The 8,736-nt window shown below is 36.8% G+C and overlaps 1 long non-coding RNA gene across 1 annotated transcript; it reads right to left on the bottom strand.

Moving 5' to 3' along the window:
- Positions 1–6,818, bottom strand: LOC125614883. The gene is made up of 2 exons (XR_007345460.1): positions 3,829–6,818; positions 1–545 (listed from the first exon to the last, which is right to left on the bottom strand). It is a non-coding gene; the product is annotated as an uncharacterized LOC125614883 (long non-coding RNA).
- Positions 6,819–8,736: the final 1,918 nt, after the last annotated feature.

Below are 8,736 nucleotides of genomic sequence, written 5' to 3'. Positions count from 1 at the left end.
CCTCCACAGGCTTGGGTATCTTGAATCTTTGGCATCTTATTTATTTGTTATCTTTCTTTATACTTTGTGACTAAGCTGTGGTCACCCTTTGCATTGAAAACTGTCCATAATGCTTGACTTAACATTTATTTTCAGATTCACAATGACAATTTTCATTCTTGTACAACCACCAGTATAAGTATTTTGATGACAATGTCTTTATTATTATTTTTTGGTAATAATTACATAGATTTATGTTAGATTGTATGATTTAGTGTTATTTATCTTTGATTCCATGGTGCTTACAATACTAGTTATTATATATTCTACAATATATATATATATAAACACACAAACACACATACATACACATAATATGTATCTCTCACAAATATTAATTGAAGTAATGAATATCTCAGTAGAAACATGCTGCACTTTGAGTCTGATGTTCTTCCTTACTTCTTGCTTCTCTCAGGTACTGTTTCCATTCAGTTTGAAGAACTCCAGCATCTTTTGTCATATGGATCTTTTCAGCTTTGGCTTATTATAAAATGTCTTTATTTTTCCTTTAAAAAGTAAAAATTAAAAAAATAGTAAACATTGTAGTTTAGAATAGTTATTGTCTCATAGGATATTCAAAAAACAAACATAAAAAACCCCTAGAATTCCAGGTACCTTTTGTCAGCTTCCCCAATGGTGGCATCTTTTATGGCTTATAGTGCAGTAAAAACTAGGAAGTTGATATCTATCAGTACATTATTGTTAACATCTGAAGGATCTTATTTAGTATTTCCTATATTTTAAGCTGCATTCATGTATGTATGTTTGTATAAAGCTCTGTGCGATTTTATCATGTGTATATTTGAATGATTGCCACAAGTGCTGTTTCATTACCACAAAGATCTCCTTCCTGCCATTTCTTTGTATTCTTCTCCATCTTGTTCTCTATCCCTGTTCCCTATTTGTTAGTCATGTAATTTTTCATACAATATGTAACCTTTTAAGGTTACTTATGTTAAGCAAATGCTGGTAGAATTCTTTCCAGGTTGGTGTATGTATCAGTAGTTCATTCCTTTTTATTGCTGAGACATGTATACCATTGTGTGGATATAGCAGTTTATCCACCCAAACAATATTTGCATTGTTTCCAGTATTTTGGTATTATAAATAGAGCTGCTATGAACATTGTGTACAGGTTTTTAGATGGATATGTTTTCAATTCTCTAGGTTAAATACCTGGTTGAATGGCAAGTGTATTCTTAATTTTATAAGAACCTGATGAGCCATTTTCCACAATAGCCACACCATTTTTTATTTCTAAGCAGCAGTGTTAGGAGTGATTTATTTTCTTTTTATCCTTACCAGAATTGGGTATTGTCTTAATTTTTATTTTAATTGTTCTAACAGAGTAATGATATTTCATCATGGATTTTATTTGCATTTTCCTAATGGCTCTGATGATACTGACTACCTTTTTATCTGCTTATTTTACCATTCATCTCTCTTGTTTGGTGAAATGTATCTTGTCTTTTGTATGTTTCATAATTGGATTGTTTGTTTTCATTTTTGTGCTTAGTTGTGGGAATTCTTTGTATATACATTTTGCTGGATAAAGAGTCCTATGCAACAATTGTTTTTCTTATCCCTCAAAATTTAACCATACCAGACGACTGTATTCTGACTTTGATTATTTTTGACAAAAGGTAGGCTTCTTTAATGTTGCTCTTCTTGCATACTATAAAGTAGTATGTCTTTTTTTTCTTCAGATTGCTTTGAAATTTTTCTTTGTCTTTAGTTTTTAGCAGGTTGACTGTGCTATGTCTAGATATGGTTTTCTTTGTGTTTTTATTCCTTGGGGTTGATGGATTTTCTTGGATCTGTGAGTTAATGTGTTTTAGAACATTTGGAAAATTTATAGACATTACTTCTTTGAGTAACACTTCTGCCACACTCTTTTTCTTGTTGGCTTTTGGATTTTTTTCCCCCATTTTTTTTTTAAATCATAGAACCTCTGTATCTAGGTTTCTGGTAAGCTCTTTGAATGTGTTCTTTTATTTTCAAAGTTAAAATTTTTCATTTATAGTTTTGCTATATGCTTTTTAGTTCCTATTTAATTCTCTTGTAATCCTTTACTTGTTCTTTTTATCTGCTCATCTTTTCACTAGATTCTTTAGTACACTTATCATAGTTTCATCTGTTTTTTAATTGCAATATCAAGGTCAGGTACGAGTCTACCTCTGTTGATTGTTTTCTTATGGATCATGTTCTTATTGTGATTTATTATGTTTTATGATGTGTTGGATATTGTATACTAAAGAATAATAAAGTCTGAGGAATATCTACTTTCCAAAAAGGGCCTGTATTTTCTTTGTCACCCTGTTAATGTGGAGTTCTGAGCTAGGGCAGAGCTTTGTAGTAATATTAGATACTGGTCACCACTGGCATTCTACTGCCTTAAGATTGGGATTGGGACTTTGATTTTAATGGAGCTTTGAATCTGAGCCCCAATAGGACATTGGTGATCTCCTATGCTTAAGAGCCAAGCTGTCATCTTTCTGAAGAGTGGGAGATCTCTTTGTTTTATAGCTTGACTACTTGTGTTTTTGGACACTGTTGAGTTCTTTACTTTCTAGTCTGTGGCTTTCTCCTGCTCAGGAGATCTCTTTTTGGAGAGGAATTTCTCTCAGTTCTCCTGACTTCCTCCAGATTTCAGCCTCCTATTCTGCAGCCAGAGGTGTTCACCAGTGCCAGAGAGACATGATCTCTCAGTTCTCCTGCCCCATATCCTTATGCACTATCCATATGTATTGCCAGGAAAGACTTGGCAGATGGATGCAGACTTGGCTGTGTGTTAGGGGCTCTTGGTGATTCTAATCCATCATTTTAGCTCACATATGAAGGTTAAAAGTTTGTTAACAGATAAGCTTGTATCTTTTTATCCCTGCCATTGACAGATTCCTTATTACTCTGCCAGGATTGAAACAGCTGTGGATTACTACTTTCCTTGGAAGATATTGTTGATGTCTGATATTTACTTCATTTAAGTTTCTTTGTGTTCTGAGCTTTAAACCATTCCTGTGTAATCTTATATAAAATGGAGGTTATAGTCGCCCCATGAAATTTGATTCATTTGGAGAAAGAGGACAGAATATTTCCAAAAGTGTCATTTATGAATGAACTGAGCCTTTGCCTCTTAGAAGCTTTGTAGTGGTATTCATTTACTGACTCTGGAAGATACTCATATGTTAGTTGGATGTTTTAATACCCACCTGTGCCATCCTCTTTGGGATCTGAAGATTATGTGATATAATGTATACAGAAATACACAATACACTTCCCATGGCTCTAGTGGCTTGGGTAGAATTTCTGTAGACAGATTTTGAGATTTACCTTTTAATAGTGTAATAGAATGGGTATCTGATAATCACTTTACATTTTAAGAGTTGTTTTTACAGTGAGATTATCTCATTTCAAATAAAAGAAGGACTGGCTAGTGGTTGAAAGTATATTATCTGGAAACATATTTTTGTTTTGTTTTGAATGTCAACTTCATTTTTTCCTCCTGTCCTTGGACAAGGCTCTTGACTCTTCCCTAGTTTCTTCATCTATAAAATGGGAATACTCATAGGGTTGTTATGAGGATTTAGAGACATATGTTGTACGTAGAGCATGGAAACAGAGTGCCAGGAGCAGTACCATAGGCTCAGCCAGGGGTAGTGACCATGTTCCTCATTTGTTCTCTTTCAAGTGCCTTATGTTGGGGTAGATACAGTCCTGCTTAGCTTTTCAGCTTAGCAAATTCATGCTACAAATCCCAACTAAAAAGATGTTTTAAATAAGAAGCCTTACAGTGCTCATAGGAGCTGGGTTCTCTTCCTTTGTCAGCTGGTAGATATTGGAGATCAGATGTTTCGGTTTCTGTTTTCTCCTTATGCTGGGTCATCAGCAAAGAGGGACAGGAGTTTCTGCTCTGTATCACTTATTACCTTTAGGAAGAAGTAATACCACAGAGAATCAGTGTAACTCCTGCCCAGGTCTTCTGTCCACCTCCCTACTTCTTTCTTTCCTCCTTCCCTTCCTTGTTGGAAGGCTGGTATATATAGTGGAGGGATTGCCTTCTTTGTGACAGGGTAGAGATGACCAGCTTATAGTTCTCTTAGGTTGCGAATGCTGAAGTTTAAAAGTTATGCAGGAGAGAGGGCTGTGATATGTTGAAATCTCACAATTTTGTTGGTTTCTATAATGACGCTTTTGTATTTTTATGTGCAGTAACTCATTCAGATGCTGTGAAATGTATCTTTAAAATTGCTAATCACTTTTATATTATAAAAAGATTTGAGGTCATTAAATTTAAACATTGAGATTAATAAAAATGGTACTAAAATCTGTATTTGTAATACACAATGACATAATTATATATTTTTGGTATCTGAATTATACAGTATTTATTTTAGGAAATTTCCATGGAATTTATTCATCCAGCAGTTGTGAAAGGAGATGGTGAAATAGTGTGTGTGACTTGCTGGGGTGCTTTTTGAGTTCAAGCCTGTTGTCTGTCTTTGTGTAAGTTAGTTGCCATTGTAATTTCTTCAGTGCACTATATAAGTGGAAGGTTCTACAGAGATGAGATCTTCCTTTGGGAGAGACGGCTCCTCAAGATTTTGTAAGAAGAATGCTGTTAAGTAAGGGGAATGATGATGGGTGACAGAATCAGGATCTTGGTGTCTTTGTCCTTCAGGGTTGTCAGATTTGGCTGGTATCTTATACAGAATTCAAGCTATTCACAGACTACTTTGCAAAAGTAAATTAAACTTTAAGAAATAAACCTGAGGACCTCAAACATCAAAAATCTATCTGTAATATTCACTTTTCTTTGTCCTTTTGGTAGGTAAATTGGTCATTGTTATCTTTATTATAAAAATAAAAAAAGGAGCAGGGATATCTACTATATCAATCTCTTGTCTAAGCATCCATTACTGTTATTTGTAGATAGACCATTCCTACCTGTGTAACCTCAGAGAGGGAGAAGGGGCATGCCATCTGTGCACATATGGGATGGTATGAGTACTTGGTCCTGGTAATGCTGCTTAGTATGGTAGTTGTCCTTTTTGACATCCCTCCCTGTATCTTCACAGGATTAATGTTTTGCTGTCTGCAGTAGAGCAATATTGACCAAATGCCTCTGCCACCTTGCTGTGTTCCTTACCATGATAGCTCATCATTCCCCATCTTCTCACTCTGGGGGAGATGTTATTGGCTTTATTTTTATAGGTGGGGAGATTGCGGCTCAGACAGTAATAACTGTCCCAAGGCCCAGAGATTTTGGTGGGGGATCCAGGAATGGAACTCAGATCTCTTAAGTCCTGTACCTCTGATCTTTCCCCCTTTTTCATGCAGTCTCTGGTTCACAGAAAATGTTTCCTCCAAGATTATATTGGATGCCACTAATTAAATGATTACTGCCACTCAACTAATCAGAGATGAGATTTAATGCTAGAGATATTTTTGAGTTACTTTCTAGGCAACTAAAGTTTAATGTTCCTTTCTAAGAGGTGATTTTTTTTCCTTCTATTTATCTTGTTTTGTGAACTGTAGCATTCTTGTAACATGGTGGTAAGTCATTTAGCTTTCATTACTTTAGATATAGTGTGTGTTAGAGTTTGACTAGAGGCTCAGGAGAATTGAATGTAGACATGTTGTCAGATGTTATTGCTCTGTTTGTCAGTCTATTTGAACACAAGAGAGTCCCCTCTGGGTGGAAGTTTATGGACCCATTTGTTATAGTGGCTGTTACTATACTTGATCCTCAGGGAATAAGAAAAAAACACCTGAAGTTACTTGTTGGATTGCACATGAAATCTTTATGTCAGGTTTAGTGTTACAGCTTGCTGTGAAATATAGATTGATTCTGGGATATGTAAAAATTGTTATGGTAAGAATGAAAAAAGCCACCTCTGCAGTGCAGCATTAATGTTTTACTATTTTCTTCTGGTATTGTACACATTTCCTAAGTATTTTTGTGAATTTATATAGTACTTTTCTTTATTTTCTTTTGTCCAAATTTCAGAGTCAGCATATTTAATGAAATTAAATACAAATCCTGTTTGGGTTGTGCTCTAAAGCATGGGTATCCAAAAGTTAGCTCACTGCACCATGATATTATAGTAGGCCAGGGCATCTGCCACCATTTCAGAGTATGAGCTTGAAGAAAATAAGGGTCAGAGAGAGGTGAGAGTAACTATCATCAGAACTGTTGTTACATTTATCCTTCTCCTAAAACAGCAGTGGAAGTTTTGCATGCAATAAACAGCATGCTTCCTCTTTTCACCAGTTGTAGAAGGCTCCCCTGAGTAGGTGATGAACTGTTGTACATGTGAGGACAGGTTAGAAAGTCAGGTTTGAGAGTCAAGGTTGGTCTGGCAGATAAAGGTGAGGTTCTGGCACCAGAATAGAAGCCAGGAGATTATTTAGGAATCAAGGCAGTCAAAATAAGTGAATAAAAACATGAGCAGGTACTCCTGAAGCAACATGCAGTCAGAATCCAGGGATGGTATGTAATAGGTGTGGAAGACGGGCAGAAACCCAGCCAGTAAGATGTAAGGCAATTTTGACCCAGTTAAGAAATTCTCTTTTTGTAAAAAGCAGAAAGAAAATAACAACAAATCAGAATAAGAAATCCTCTTTTTAGCTTATTTATAAGGGTACATGAAAGAGATTTTCTGGAAGGAGCCAAAGCTAAGAAGGCTATGGCTTGGGTTCTTCATTTTCTTTTTATTGAGGATTGCACCCAGGGATGCTTAACCACTGAGCCACATCCCCAGCTCTGTTTGTATTTTATTTAGAGACAAGATCTCTCTTGCTGAGTTGCTTAGGGCCTTACTGAGTTGCTTAGGGCCTCACTAAGTTGCTGAGACTGACATTGAACTCAAGATCCTCCTTCCTCAGACTCCTAAGGCGCCGGGATTGCAGGCATGCACCACCATGACCAGCTCATGGCTTGGTTTCTGAAGTTAGGGAATGAGACCTTGTCTACTGGACTGCTCATTGACATGTGGCATCATAAACAGAAATTTAGTGTATGCCTATTACATACACTGAATTGGCTCTGGATATTACAAAAACACACAATTCCTGCCCTCTCAGGGCTCCTGATTGAGTTGAGGAGGCAAAGCATAGGTCTCCAAAGGTTAGCCACAGTATACAGCAGCATAAGTTGGCTGGCACATGGGTGATATTCCTTCTATAGAAGTTTGTAGGGAGGGGTGATTCACCCAGGCTAGGATGGTTCCACCAACACACTGAAAAAGATAGAGGGAGTGTTTGGGTCCACTTTTTTGCTGCTGCAACTAAAAGATCTGCCCAGAACCATTTTAGGGAAGGAAAAGTTTATTTAGGAGTGCCTGGTTTCAGAGGTCTCAATCCCCAGACAGCAGACCCTGTTCCTCAAGGCTCAAGGTGAGGAAGAGTGTGGAAGAGGGATGCAGCTGACATGATGTCAGGAAGCAGAGAGAGCTGGAGCTCACTTGCCAGATACAAATATATACTCCAAAGCCACACCCCCATGCCCCATCCCACCCCTGTCACACACTCCCCTGCCATCCCCCCACCCCCTCACCCCCTCTTTAATTACCACTCTATCCCATCAGGTGATTAATTTACTGATTGGGTTAGGGCTCCCATAACTCAATTATTTCTTCTCTGAACATTCTTGCATTGTCTCACATGTGACCTTTTGGGGGACATCTTACATCCAAACCCCCATAATTGGGAGTCAGAGATGGAGTTAACTTTGATAGGTGAATGTCTCCCACCTTTACTTAGCTGAATGATTTTTTTGAACGAGTCTTTTCTTTCTATGAACCTGTTTCCTAGATGGTTAAAGTGATTTCTGTCTTGTTGGAGTCAGGGTTGTTGTGGATTACATGAGATGATTTATGTGAAAGCTTTTTGTAAATGGCACTGTGGATTCAAATGTAAGTTGTTGGTATTAATTTGTCATTTGCAATGGAGAGCCTGTTGTATAACAGTTTTAATTCATTTATCATATGCAAATTAGGTGGTACTCTTGCAATCAAAGGTATTTAATGAAGGTCATGATTAGAAAGGGAACAAGTCAGGAGACTCTTTTAAGTCAGGTTAGTAGATGCCTCAAATTTCACTTATAAACTAATAAATATAATTCGTATTGAGAATTAATATTTAATGTGTCTGAAGTGTTTTACAGTTTTTGATTAATAAAAAAGGAAATGTATTTGAAGAGTACGTTACTGAGCAGTGAAACACTAGGAGTCCATTTAGTAACAAAATTACATGATGTGTCTCATTCTATATTCTAAAACACACTATTTTTAGCATCTCTTTGAATCAGGGATGAATTCCAGTTATAGGGTTCAGTAATTAAAGCAGAGAAAAATAGTTTGGGCAAGGAAATCTTTTCACTTGGGTTGGATCTGTTTCAAGATCTGTTACCTTTAGAGGCGTCCCTGATAGCCTCTGGTTTGTAGTCTTTTTGGGGTCAAGAGCAACAGAAGATCAGCCAAGGACAGTGTGTCTCACTTTTAAAAAATGGGGAGTTTTTTAAAAAATTAAAATTTTGGAATCTTCTAGCTGGTAAACTTGTTGTATATGTTTTCTACACAATTCTGGACAGAGGTTCAAGGACCCTCTGGTCTCACCTTGCTTTTCCTATTCTGAGCCCTGTTCATCACTTTCTGTCCACCTTGTAAAACGTCCAGTTCTCTATCTCCTCCTACTACC

Source organism: Marmota marmota, unplaced genomic scaffold (genome assembly GCF_001458135.2).
Source record: "Marmota marmota marmota unplaced genomic scaffold, marMar, whole genome shotgun sequence".
Taxonomy (NCBI): domain Eukaryota; kingdom Metazoa; phylum Chordata; class Mammalia; order Rodentia; family Sciuridae; genus Marmota; species Marmota marmota.
This window is presented reverse-complemented; position numbering and strand designations above follow the sequence as displayed.